Here is a 12,803-nt window from a genome sequence, read left to right on the forward strand (position 1 = left end):
ATTTGCGCAAGGGCCATTGCAAACATAAGCATTTGCACATACCATTGAGAAATGGGAAGCATCACTTGTGCATATATGCAATATAATGCACAATTTACAAGTTGGTAGCATGAATAAATAGAAACCCCAGAACATACAAAACACTGCAGAGAAAATTCAGCTGGCAAGGGTAAAATATGCAAAATCCTTCAGGGAAACCCTTTATTGATCATGATAAAAAGGCTCCCCCCTTCGCCTTTCAAACAGATTCCATAAATTGAGAGGGTTAGAAAGAATAATTTGCTTGTCAGTCTGGCATATGCCTGTTGCTCTTAGATGACAGAACAACAGACAGGAGTCACTCAGTTTATGTGGGAGATGAATTGTATGGTAAGTAGGGTTTTAAAATCAACCGTGACTGTTTGGAAGGGGCTTCAGGTGTGTCTTTGTTGTTTAGGAGGGTTGGTGGGGTTTTTTTGCTTAGCAGTGTTATTCAAAGATGACAATGGCTGTTCTTGAAAAATTCTGATATGCTGCAGATGTAGGTACCAGTCTGAGTGTTGAATTGCAGGTGCTCCAAGAAGCAAATAAAAATTGGAAGAAGTAGGCAATACATAATACTTAACTGGAAATGACACAAAGTTATTCATTAACCGCAAAAGTAAATATGTCTCTGAAAAATATTGTGTTACGGTTTTCTGGAGGCAAAAGGCTGAACAATAATGTCTGTGACTAAAGACTTACTTAATCTTACATTCTCAGTTATTATTTGAGTTAGCGGAGGGTATTTAGAAATAGCCAAGCTAGGCTGATCATTAAGAAAGTCCGCAGAATTCAGCTTTTGATATTATTTCAGAATGCCATTTCTCTCTTTATATTTGAAATTAATGTCTGCTTAAAATACAAGGAAATAATGCAGAATAAATTACTTCTTATAACTGAGAGAGATTGGAGGACCAAGTCGGAGAATAAGCAATAGCTTTACAGCCGTTGAATACAATTGCCTCAGCATCTTCATCTGTTTTTTCTTTGTCTTACTAGTCTAGAATATGTAAGCAGGTTATGTGACAGTAACTCTCATGTTATCTTGTTGATTAATGTTTAAGGTGGGATAAGTATTTTCAAGCTTTTGTTTGATCTGTTTTGTTTTGTGGTTTTTGTTGGTTGTTGTTTTGGTTTTTTTTGTTGGGTTTTTTTTTTCCCAGAGAAGAATATGCAGACAAGTATTCCTGGGAGTCTGTAAGCTTCTGAGGTATTTTCAGCAAAAAGCACATGTTCGCCTCTGAGTTAAGAGGAATTTTTTCAAAGACATGTACATAAATCTACTCAATCTAGATGACAAATGACTACACAGACTTTTTTTAGAAAATGACAGGTTTACCAGTAACATATAATCTCAAACTGCAGGTGTCTTACTGTTGGTGATTACACAGTAGAGGAACAGAAGAAAGAGAGGAACAAGATCTCTGGTTGCACTGCCAGAGTAAAAGATGGGACGATGGGGCAATCTGCATAATTTATAACAGGCTGCTGGTGGAAAGTGAAAGATTCCCAAATAAACATTTCCATCTCTTTTCAAGAAATAAGTATTTTTTTACAGACATGACAAAAAAATGTTAGAATGACTTTTACTGTTTCACTCACTACTGTGGACTTCAACATCATTTTCTAGTACTATGGGGAGGAATTTTGGAAACAACTACTGCTTTGTTTCTAGCTCAGTGCTAGGATGACTTCATTCAGTAGCACAAAATTCAAGCCTGTTTCTGCTGGTGATCAGTGATAACACACATGAGTAAACCAAGAGTGGTCACTTCAACCTGCCACTTTACCTTCATTCTTCTGATAAATCCCAAGAGCTGCAGATAAATTACTTTTGTACCATCTGTACTTGCAATTAATACCAAAGTTACCAATATTTTCATGTGGATGTAATTGAGGGGAAAAACTTCGGGCCACTAGATTTCAATTCACTGTACAAACACAATTTGTTCCAGTTAGTTGCCACCTTTTAAACTTTGTCTGTAATGAGAGAAACTGAGAATGAGAAGACTCCTTAATGAGAGGAATTGAAATGGAGATGTCTCTACAGTTTCAAACTAAACCATAAAGAGATGCTAGACTTTTGTTTTCTCACTAACTCACTGGATCAAATCCTATCTCCTTAAATCAGTTCCTTACCTCCCTTTTCTTTATTGCAAACAAGATTTGTCCTTTATAGCCTCAAATTTCCATTGCTTAGGAAAAGGCCTCTGAAGGTCATGAGATTGCTTATGTTTAAGAAAAGATAAAATTTGGCTTACAAGCCTTTGGCTTGTTTGCTTAAACCACATTTCAATTTTGTTTAAATGTGTTTCTCTGCTAATTTGGGCACAGAAAGATGCTGTAAGTAGTGTTCTTTAAACCTAGGAGTGAATTTAGGAGCATGAGATCAGGTCTTCTATGCCTCATTCTCTGAGCAGTCTTTTTGAAATTAGTGAGGAGAATATTGCCCTTATTCAGTCCAGACATTTGTTGAATTGTGAACATTATTTAATAGAATATACAACCGATGGCAATTTAGAAGCATATGAAGTTAACACGAAACATCCAGGCTGCTATCCAAAATGGAACAGATGGATCTGAAACTGGTTAGCGCTAGATCAAGGGAAGTTCAGTTCCAGTATTTGTACTTATTAATGCTATCTAGGTTACCCCTAGTGATCATGATGCACCCATGCATGCCTTAGCTTGCCTGTACTTTGCACTAAGCTACCCTGGTCCAAAAACCTACGTGGACAGCGAAAAAGTTACACACATGATGTCTTTAACCATCTCCCTGTTGAGTAAAACTTTGATAGTTCTGTCTCCAGCCATCTATGTCCTAAAAGTTTTATTTGTGATGGGTTCTTTTTTAAAACTTATATTATTGCTCTATATTTTTTCACACGTAGAGTTTCTTTATTTTCCCTTCTTGCAGTATGGCCATCTGCTACCACTTCAGCTTTGACTGCATCTTCTTGATCTTTTATTCTCACTTGTTCACTTACCCGTTGTTTTCACCTGTCTCTCTAAGTAATACTAAGCATACATCTCTCCATGCTTCGGTGTCCAGCTCCTTGCTCTGCTCTGTCTTCTCAGTTTTTGCTCTCTGTCATGGCTCATGAGACACACAGTTCAAAACTTTCTTTCAGAGAAATGAAAGATACTGCATTTTCTCCAGTCTTCCTCTAACTCTTCACTTTAACCTTGATCTTTTATCTAATTTTTTAATTTTGATATAAACTAATGCATAACACTAGACCAAATAGATGCTTCCCCATACAATGTAATAGATTATTAATTCCTCTTTTATTAAAAAAATAATATGAGTTTGTACTCACAGCCAAAATGTAATTCAGCTTTAGGCCTACAGAATTGTGTTTGGGAGATTATGCAACAATTGTTCTGATCCGTGAAATTAACTACCAAACACTAATCTTGATCAGATTTAGCACACTAAAAGGGGATTCAATTAAAAATTTAAATGCCTGAGAGTTTTACTTCTGATTTTTAAAGCTGAAGGCCACTCTTACCAGCTCTGACTATATTGCCTTCCCCTAACACCTGCATGGAGAACAGTGATCTCCACGTGGAATCCTCTCTTTAATGCCTCTCTTTCTGGACACCATCAGTGTGTTTGAAGGGACAGTCTCTCCCACTCCTACTCTGTTGTCATATTTTCAGTCAGTAACGCTGCTGTGATGGTAGGTCTGCAAGTGACCTGGAAGCTCCCCTGGGATCAGATTGCTATTTAAGAACTGAGCCCTGTCAATTTGCCTGCCCTGCCAGGAACTTGCTTTTATCTATGGTAATTGCTTTTAGAGCTGGATAGCAAAGAGGCTCTTCTCTGAGATTGCCATGCTTCATCCTTGCTTGTGGCAGACTAGTTTCACAGCTGCTCCAGCCCATTTAGGAGTCATTTTTCTTTCACCTAGTGGATATAAATCTGCTGCATTCTGCCTACAATTGACTGTCCCTCTGCTTCACTTTAGGACTTGTCCATTCAGCACTGCTTAATGATCCTGATCCTGCAGTCCCTTGGCGTTGACCATAAGTTGGGTGGGAGGAGGGTCAAGTTTGAGGCTGATTGATAGAAGCAGAAATGACTGCCCCTTTCAAGTCAAACCAGGGTGAGCAATTTCTGCTGGCTTGCTCAATCTAGGATGCAGTGGCAGTCCATGCTATTTAAAAGCAAATGTTTACAGGAAAGAACCAGTTTTCACAAGGCAAACAATTTTCTCTGGTTCTAACAGATTTTCTAGTTATTGATCAGGCACAGCTACATTTTCTGAAAGGGAAAGAGCGAGCTACTGGGGTGAGCAACAAAGTAGGAGAATTTACACTGTATTAATTTGTATGATACCAACTGTATACTAGATGGTATTGCTTCCAGCCATATTACATAGCTCTAGAAATTTCAAGGCTAACTACTGTCACTTCCAGGGGCTATTGCAGCAGCTGGGGATTGCTGGAGTGAGGGTGACCTGGATTTACCTTTTCTCTGCATAATTCCTCAGTTGCAAAATTTCTAACAGTGACAAGAATCCAGCTCTGAAAGTAAAAATGTTTCCCTTCTGCCTTGTGCACACCGTGCAGGAATTGATGCAGCCATGGGGAAAGGGGAAAACTGACAGCTCTTCAAGAATAACCAACTGTAGATCAGGCAAACCAATAAAAGGGATTTTCTCGTATTGAATGTTTGTGGGAGAAGGACAGGACAAAGAAAAAAATATGTTTTCTATTCTGTCATTGTAAGGAGCTCCTTGAGTTTTTTAGATCTATGTTATTTTGCTCTTTAGTCAAGTGCTTGCATTAGACATATTTTGCATCATTAATTCCCCTGATCTTGCAGGCTGTTGCACGTGGGAAGCCCTGTGCTCCCATGTGGAGCCTCACCGGTTCTAATGGTGTGCTGTGTGGGCAAAGGCATTTCTCCCTGGAGAGAAACTTTCAGCATGAGGTGCGTTAGTCAGTTTTCCCTTCTTTGTGTTGATCTTCCAGGCAAAAAAAAAAGGAAGATAAAAGGTAGCAAAGAACTGAAAGCCACACATGTATCCTCATACACATGCACGCAGAAGTACACATGCACAAAAACAGGAGCAGGCATCAAAAGGAGCTATTCTGGTTAATTTTTGTGCAGTCTAAATTATGAGATGACAGTATCCCCTTGTATCCTGAAACAGCATTCACAATTGCAAAATCTCACAGGGAGAAATTTCTCATTTTTCCCATGTTTGATTTCTGAGGATAGAGCTACAGTTATTTGTATGTACGTTTTATTTCTATTCGTATTTGCTGTTGAATCTTAGTTTTACATTCAGATGAAGAAGTCAAGGACAGTTCTCTTTCAGCGGAAAGCATTCTTTCTTTAAAATCTGGCTGCCGTGTTCTTTGATTTATTGCCTTGCTTATGTTGGACAACTATACCAAGTCTCATGTCACAATATTCCTATTATGAACAGGAGTGTTTTTTTCTCCTCTCTCAGTGATAGATAAATCAGAAGAGCTTGCATTTTAGGAGGAAAAAAGCTACAGTTCCAAATATTACTATTATTATCTCAGACACTGCACTTGGAACACTGTAACTTGCCTATTTAATTGCCTTGCAGAAGCTGTAAGCCTGAGTTCCTATACTGTCATACAGATTGTATAATCAGTTACTTCTGTGCAAAGGGGTGTGAAAATTATACTTACTGAAATCCTCCTCTTGTTTGTACCAGTGACAACAATCATACATGGAAGCCCATGTGTTACAGAGAGATCATTTCTGAGCAAACAGATGGGACAAATTAATCAGAATAATAGCACGTTTCACCAAAGTTTGGGTATATTTCTGTTCCCATTGAAAAGCTATCAAGTCAGAAATGTTAACTTGGTATGAATATTTCATGTAATTATCTGTCTTAGGTGGCCAGTTTGCCAGGATAGCAGAGCCAAGATCCAGCTACTTTGTTCTATCAAATTGTGGCTTCCTCTGTTAAATTAGGAGAGAATACTAGACAATTCAGAAACAATGTGACATGCCAATATTTTGGACTCAGCGAGACCCAATGCTCAGCCCTTGATAGTCTAGCAACTTTCCAGCCATGGTGGGGATCCTGGTCACAGCTTGCTCTAAGTCATACCACCTACCTCAGGAACCTGAGAAGTGGTTGCTTCTTTTAACAAAGACACCTTTACACTGATAGTAAGCATCTCTTACTTTCTGGAAATACGATTTTCTGTAAAACAACAGGACATTTGCTGCTAATTTTCTAAGGTTGCCTTAAATAGCTGCTTCATCTAGAAAAGAAGGAACTCGAGACTGTCTCCTGCATGGCCAGTAGAGGCTCTGTCGTCTTTCTGTTGGGAGCATGGCAGAAGCATACACGTAGGGTCAGCTCAAAGTATGCCTGCAGATTAAATAGTGTAGAAAGCAAGCAGCCATGAAAAAACCTGGAAAAAACTGTATCTGACGAACATTAAAAAAAAAAAAAAATAACCTGCTAATATTATAGAATGAAGACTGGATATTACATTCAAAAAAGACTACACAAGTCTTCTGAGCAAGCTAAATATCTCTGTGACCATATCATGAGCAGCCAAACTACGAAGCACCAAAGAAGGGTGTGAACATATTCTGTAGGACTGTTGATACTCCTAGCCATCCTCCCACAGAAAGACCCTATTAGGTCAAGGTAAATGGGTATCAACTGCCTATAAGTGCTGCCTGTCTGTTCTAATTTTTTGACACAGCAAGCTGAGCCTAGCGTGATAGTGATTGTACTGACCTATTAGGGCTGAAAACTGATAGGAAATGCAGTTGTCACCTACGCTTTGTTATTGTGCTGCACAGAAATAGTTTCTTGCAGCGTTCTTGCGTGAAAGGGAGACAGCGATCTGCTCCTTTCACGGTCCAATTAGATAACACTGGTACGTTTTGCTCTAAGGATCATTTTAAATGGGGTTCTTTTGAAAATGTATTTGGCAGCCTGAAGACACTACCAAATAATTAGTTATGCTTAGTGCTGCATTTGAACAGTACCTTTTCGACTGCTTTGAGAACAGAGTCACTTCACACTTTTAGCATTTTATTGCAACTCGGTACACTAGTGTCATTGCTGCTAAACTAGGTTGGGACTTTTCTCCCTCTTAATTTTTTTGTGTGAATTTAATGCTCAAGAAAGGTGCCAAATTAACAGCCCTAGAGACTTTCTTTTGTTTCTCTAGAGGACATTCAGAGTATCAGCAGTGAGAGTCCAGCGTTTGCTATGCTGCCCAGCCACGTGAGGTTTAGCTGACCACCCCAGTCAAAGGAGAAGGTAGTTCAGACTCCTGCAGGCTGGGTCTTTGTCTGTCCTGCTCACACTGCCTCAACAGAAGGCACTGCAGTGCTGTGTGGAATTCAGAGCTGGAATCATAGATTTTCTCCTGTCTGCTGTGTCCTTCCTTCATCACAAGTCCTGTTTCCTTACACAATTTTTCCAGGTCTGTTGCTTGCTATGGGAAAGTGTTTGCATGGTTTGCTTAGAAGTGCTGTATATCGATGGCTATGGAGGCCTGAGTTCAAAAAGGCAGTTAAACAGGGTCTTGAAGAAGACAATAGGCTACCTATCTTAATTTAACTACTTGCTCTAAGGCACTCTATTGATCTCACATGATCAATGTCCATTATACTTATTTTACTAAAAGGTCTCTGCTGATAATCACTTTTGCTTAATATTAAAAGTTGGGTGGTGATCAAGTCGTCCCATAACACTTTATAAAGTAATATAAGTCCAGGGCACAGCTCCTGTTTTGTGTATGAAAACATGCAGACATCTGAGGGTACAGGATATTTTCATGTGTTGTTTGAGTGACTTAGGAGCTAACGTCCTGACTGATGAGCAAATGTCGTTCCTAGTGCAAACAGGACTTCAGGTACAAAGAGATATATTTTAAACCATGATAAGCAGGTGTCAAGCTTTGCTGCTTCTTCCACTTCAAATTCAATTGTGTAAACTTTATACCTGAGTACCTGGACCATGAACAATTTATTTGAAGATGCCAGTCAAACAGTCAGCAGTACAAATACTCCCAAATGCATCTGGTGTTCGATTTGCAGACACAGAAGGAAAACGGTTGTCAGTGCCGTACCTGAAATCAAAGCCCCCCAGATTTAGTTCTTAATTAAAGCGTTTGGTGGTTTTGTTTTTTTTTTTTTTTTTTACATATACAGTAGGGGCTGGAAGAGGGGCAGCAGGAGGATTTTCTTGCTTTTCTTAAGAGATCAGCAGAAGCATTTTTAAAACTACAATTTTCAGTGAAATACCCAAGAAGGAGCTATGACATTATAATATATCAGTAAGTCACAATAGGTTTTTCCTCAGGATTTAAGAGTTAGATTCCCAGTCTAGTGATACAACTTGTTCCTATACTTAGTTGACCTCATCAGAGCTAGATGAGGCTTACAGAGATTTTTTTTTGGTACCGAAGTGTTAGTGAAAGCACTGCTAAATCCTCTACCAGCTGAATTGTGAGTCAGTGAACACATGGGTCAAGAAGAGGGGGAGAGCCAGGCTCAGCAGTCTGCTATTTAATCTTTCAGTATATAAGTGTTGCAGTAGGAGAGACATCATTTTTTCTTAGGCCATCAATCCGTTAGCATTGAGTCTTGGTGTACTGAAGCACCAGGGAATGTGTCTTCCCTCAATAGGAAACTGGACCAATGCAAACCAACAGAATATATCAGATCTACATTAAAGCAGCATAAAGTAATTGGTGCAGTTTAATATGTTCATGGGAGCTTGCTCTGGTGTAGATAACTTCAAGACAAGGTCTTAGGTCTAGGCTGCTTGTAGTCCTACAGTTCTAAGGATGTAAGCATGTGCTATAAAATGTGGTAGGTATATCTTCTGCTGCCCAAAAATGCCTGGTAATGGATTTGGATTTCTCATCTTCAAGGCTTGAAGCATGGTTTAATATTGATGTGCACTGTTATATAGTTCTTGGGTTTCAGATTAGAGCTTGTGTGTATTTTGCCATTAGGCATGTGATGCAAGAGCGTGTAAATTAACTTGGCATCTCACTGTAGGAAAGGTGCTTAATTTTGGTTAAACCTATGCCCCTAGCATCTTTCCAAGGCAAATTATCTAAACAGGGATGTTTTCTGTAACTGGGAGAGCAAATACATGCAAACGGTTTCATTTGTGATATAAAAATGTAGACACAATTGAGTAACAGCTAAAATATGAAATATCTCAAGAAAATTCCTCTCCTGAAAACAAATTGCATTTTGGGTATGATTCAGGTCATTCTGATGTGGTTTTTCATGACAAGTCTGTTTCCTTATCCTCTCAGAATACTCTCATTTTATACATCTTTGTATAAAATATCTGCATTTCAGATGTCTGAGAATCAGTGGATGCTGACAAAGAGGATTTCCTAGATATCTTAGACCAAAGTTTTAGTTCCCACCCTTTTAATAGACTGACCACAAAGAATTTTTACCTTTTCTAAATCTCTTGTCCTTGAATATGTTTATCATTTTTTCCTTCACGTAATCTCTCCTCTTAAAGGTACTTAAGCAGAAAAAAAAAAAAATACTATCACAAAAGATTTTATGAAGCAAGAAAGCTCCAGAAAATAATCTTTTATGCAATAAACAATATAAAAACCCAGTTTTTATTTCTGAAGCGTATAGTCATCATGCTTCCAAGTGCAGCTTGTAATGAGGACATATTAAATAATTAGTGGTAATTGCATGCTGAAATAATGCTATATACACATATGAGTCTGTTTAGGCCACAGAGACACAGACTATATAATTGCTGTCTGAACAAAGTTACAGTCAAAGTTATGGATGATACTGGTTTGCAGATATTAAGATATTGTTCAGTCCTTGAATAGCCTGAACATTTCCAAAACAAGAGGAATATTCTAAAGTTACATTTTTTAAAAGGGGAGTGCCCCTGAATTTGCTAGATTCATCACAGAAAATGGTTTTCAGAGATTCATGAGTTTTTTAGAGCAACATTTTTTCTTCATAAAATGTTGATTTTTTTTTAAAAAAAGAAAACTGTTTTACATAGAATCATAAAATAGTTTGGGTTGGAATAGACCTTAAAGGTCATCTAGTTCCAACCCCCCTGCAATGAGCAGGGACACCTTCTACTAGACCAAAGCCCCGTCCAGCCTGGCCTTGAGCACTTCCAGGGATGGAGCATCTGCATCTTCTCTGGGCAACCTGTTCCAGTGCCTCACCACCCTCACATTAAAGAACTCCTTCCTAATATCTATTCTAAATCTACCCTCTTTTAGTTCAAAAACATTACCCCTTGTCCTATCATAACAAGCTTTGCTCTAAAATGTTTGTCCCCATCTTTCTTACAAGCCCCCTTTAGGTACTGGAAGGCAGCTGTAAGGTCTCCCCAAAGCCACCTCTGCTCCAGGCTGAGCAACCCCAGCTCTCCCAGCCTGTCTTCGTAAGAGAGGTGCTCCATCCCTCTGATCATCTTTGTGGCCCTCCTCTGCACCTGCTCCAGCAGGTCCATGTCTTTCCTGTGCTGAGGGCTCCACAGCTGGATGCAGCACTCCAGGTGGGGTCTCACCAGCGCAGAGCAGAGGGGCAGAATCCCCTCCCTCAACCTGCTGTCACGCTTCTCTTGATGCAGCCCTGGCTATGGTTGGCTTCCTGGGCTGCGAGCACATTGCTGGCTCATGTCCAGCTTTTCATCCACTAGTACCCCCAAGTCCTTCTCCTCAGGGCTGCTCTCAATCCATTCTCTGCCCAGCTATATTGATACTGGGGGCTGCCCAGGTGCAGGACCTTGCACTTGGCCTTGTTGAAATTCATGAGGTTTTCACACAAGACATGAAAATGTCAACATTTACAAATGTCTACTTCTCGTAACAATTTCTTGAGATGCAATTTTAAACTTGAAAATTAAACTGCAGAACATGAGATTGGTGTTACCTGTGTTACTTACAACTTGGCCTCTTAGTAAGTCTTACAGAATAATTATAAATGGGAAAATAATTATCTGGCAAATAGCTAGACAAACTCAGATTAGAAACAATGCTCTGTTTTTTAACCAATAACTAACAATTTACTGAGGGAGAAAGCAAAGTATCCACATCTTGGTTTTAAATCAAAGGAGGCATTTACATGTGATCTAGTCATTTGACCCAAACTTATGATTGTGGCGTTGAAATGCTGAGACAAAATTCTCTGCTCCATAAGGCTCATGCTCTTGGAGTCCATTAATTGCTTTTGGTTGCTCTGCTTCAGTGACAACACTCTGCACTTCTCTAGTACTTTCTACTAATGGCTTCTAAATATATCAGTGAAAGTGGATCTCTACAAGATGGCAATGCATCTAGTGCTAGATACTACCCCAGGACTCTGGAAACCAGGGTCCATGTGTACAGTGAGATAGTTATTTCATCTTTTCATACCTTCCCTTCTCCTCTCACCTCCTTTCCATCCTTCTTGGTTAGATACTTACTTTAGCTTTGATGACAAGAATACAGTAAAGCACAAACAAAATCATTACAGATATTTCCAACCTTATTTTTTTTGTTTCCCTAGCATTAGAGGTTCATGTTTAGACACTAAAAAATGACCTGCGGATGTTCATGTTTCTGACAATCAAACCCAAAATATTTACATTTCCACACACCTTTTATATCAGCTGAAGTCTGTAAAGATTTTGCAGTCCTAAATATTGAGTTTAACCCTGTTTGTTATTTATTTATATATAATCTACTTTATGTAAACACAGTCTCCTACTTTTTTCTCTTTATTCTGTCCTCTTAAATATCTACCCAGTTTCTTTCACTCTTGTTTTTCTGTGAGAACCCAGAGCCTCTGACATGCTTTGGTTTTGATGAATTGATGAACAATTACAAATCCTATTGCTGGGCAGGGGATATTTTCTTTAAAAAGCATGTAGCCTTAAAAGGGCTAATTTTAAAATGATGAAACTTGGTAAGAATTTAGGGAATTTTTTCTGCCTCTTCTATGTTTAATATGATGGTACACATCACAGCTCATTTTTCTGTGTAATGAACACCAACTTTCAAACAGAGCCACAATTTAATATCCTTTAGTGCCTAAATCACCCAACTTCTACCTCCACCTCTAACAACTAGAAATCTGTTTCTCCGTGTCACGTGTAACTGCATTAGAAGGCTTCAGACATATTTGTTGGTTTACAGTTGCATTTTCAACAGTTCTTTCAGTAATAATTATTCACATTCTTAATGGCTGTGAAGACCATATTACTGGGGGTATTACCATTGTGGGAAGTTCCAGTTGTAAAAAAGAATTAAATTTCATTGCTGACTTGAAAAAATTGCACGAAATACCTTTAAATGCCTTATTTTCACTATGAGACTGCATCTATGTGCCAGAGGGTATGCAGTTAGGTAGCAAGCCATTGGCTATTGATGATGGATTCATACAGGTTGCAGTTTATCATTTGATTGAACTGAATTTGAAACACTTAGCTACAGTTTTGCTGGTGTTTTTAATTGTGAAGACAGCTATCTTGCTGTCAAGCTTTTTTTTTTTTCACTTATCTGTGAAAGAACATTTTTTGGAACACCTTTTTAAGACTCTGAAAGTGCTCTTCAGCCACTGGTAATATTAAATATGTCCAAATAGGAAATATTTTTCAGCCTCCTTGGAAAAGTTTTCTTGATTACCTGTTCCACTTGGGGCCCAAGTATGTTTACCTGTTTTCAAGCTGGAGAAATGAGAAAATCAGACAGGTTCTCATTCAGGACAGATGTAAATGTTGTGTTCAGGACAGATGTGCATGGGGGAATGAAAGGGGACGCTT

The sequence above is a fragment of the Falco rusticolus genome, chromosome 4 (genome assembly GCF_015220075.1).
Source record: "Falco rusticolus isolate bFalRus1 chromosome 4, bFalRus1.pri, whole genome shotgun sequence".
In the NCBI taxonomy this organism is placed as follows: Eukaryota; Metazoa; Chordata; class Aves; order Falconiformes; family Falconidae; genus Falco; species Falco rusticolus.